General features: G+C 38.5%; 1 protein-coding gene across 1 annotated transcript in view; it reads left to right on the top strand.

Annotated features, from left to right (window-relative positions):
* The window catches only part of STK32B (serine/threonine kinase 32B), a 350,856-nt gene that overhangs the window by 43,742 nt on the left and 305,285 nt on the right, over nucleotides 1-1,829 (top strand). The gene's annotated exons all lie outside the window — the stretch shown is intronic.

The raw sequence follows: 1,829 nt of genomic DNA, 5'->3' as shown, positions 1-1,829 counted from the left end.
TGTAGCCGTTTCTGTATTAATCCTCACCAGTGGCAGTATTCAGATGCATCAATTCTTCTTCAGTCTTGAAGAATTTCCTTGTCCAGCTTCCACATATATATGAACTGCTGAAAAGACCATGGCTTGAGTCAGAAACACCTTAGTCTTCAAAGTGACGTCTTTACTATTTAGAACCTTAACGATGTGTTCTGTAGCAGATTTGCCCAATGTCATGTGTACATCATTTGATTTCTTGACCATTTCTTCCATGGATGTTGCTTGTTGGTCCAAGTAGAATGGAATCATTGGTAGCTTTAACTTCTTCTTCATTTATCAAGTTGTAGTTTATCACCTCATTTTTTTTTTATGTTCAAGTGTAATCCATACTGAAGGCTATAGTCTGACCTATGATGTCCCAAATATTGTGCCAGACTTTGGTGATGAACAATGAGCAAGACAACTGCAGGTCTCAGCTTCACAGAGCTTAGACTGAAAAAGAATATATACATTAAAACAAAAGATGTTTGTGTTTTCTTGCTCTTTCCCCTCATTTGAGGAGCCGCCATCCCTCAATGCTTCCTGGGATCACTTAAAAATTATGATGTTAAGTGTTGTTGTGTCAATTCTGACCATAGCAACCCTGTACAGGATTACTGAGGGAGCAACCAGTGGGTTTGAACCACCGACCTTGCGGTTCACAGTCCAGTGCTTATCTTACAGTGCCACACTTAATTGTGCTCAATTGTAATCTGTATGCAGACCAAGAGACAGTTATTTGAATTGATCAAATGCATACTACCTGGTTTAAATCAGGAAATGTGTGTATAAAGGTTGTATCCTTTTACCATATTTATTCAAACTTAATGTTAAGCAAATAACCTGAGAAGATGGCCTCTATAAAGAAAAACAATGTGGCATCAGGATTTGAGGAAGGTTCGTTAACACCATATGATGTGCAGATGACACGACTTTGCTTGATGAAAGTGAAGAAGGCTTGAAGCACTTGCTGATAAATATCAAAGGCCACACCCTTCAGTATGAATTATACTTTGTTGTTGTTGTTATGTGCCATGGAGTCAGTTCTGACTCATAGCCACCCTGTAGAGGGTTTCCAAGGCTGCAAATCTTTACGGGAGCAGAAAACCTCATCTTTCTCCCGTGGAACAACTGGTAGTTTTGAACTGCTGACCGTGAGATTAACAGCCTGATTCGTAACCACTATGTTACCAGAGCTCTTTAGGGATTATACTTAGATATAAAATAAAAATAACAATACTCACAACTGAATCAATAAGCAACACCATAAGTGGAGGGAAAAAAAAAAAAAGAATTAGTCATGCAATTAATTTTGCTTGTCTCCACAATCAATACCAATGGACGCAACAGCCAAGAAATCAAGCAGTATATTTCATTGGAAAAAACTGCTTCCAAAGACCTCTTTACAGTGATCAAAAGTAAAGATGTCACTTTGAAGATTAAGGTGAACCTACCCCAAGCTGTGATATTGTCAATTGCCTCATGTACATGCAAAAGTCGGAAAATGAATAAGGGTGTCCAGAGAAGAATCATACAATCATACATTGACAAAGAACTTCCAGACGTTCAAGCTGGATTCAGAAGAGGCCGTGGTACGAGAGATATCTCATTGCTGATGTCTGATGGATCTTGGCTGAAGGCAGAGAATATCAGAAGGCCAACCTACTGGAAGAGATCATATCTGTGTCCATTGCAAAGAAAGGTGACCCAACAGAATGTGGCTATCACCAAAAAATATCATTAATATCACATGCAAGTAAAATTTTGCTGAAGATAATTTTTAAATGGCTGCAACAGTACATCAACAGGGAATT

This window comes from Chrysochloris asiatica, unplaced genomic scaffold (assembly GCF_000296735.1).
Source record: "Chrysochloris asiatica unplaced genomic scaffold, ChrAsi1.0 scaffold00262, whole genome shotgun sequence".
Lineage (NCBI taxonomy): Eukaryota > Metazoa > Chordata > Mammalia > Afrosoricida > Chrysochloridae > Chrysochloris > Chrysochloris asiatica.
Note: the sequence above shows the minus strand (reverse complement) of the source record. Positions and strands in the feature narration are given on the sequence as shown.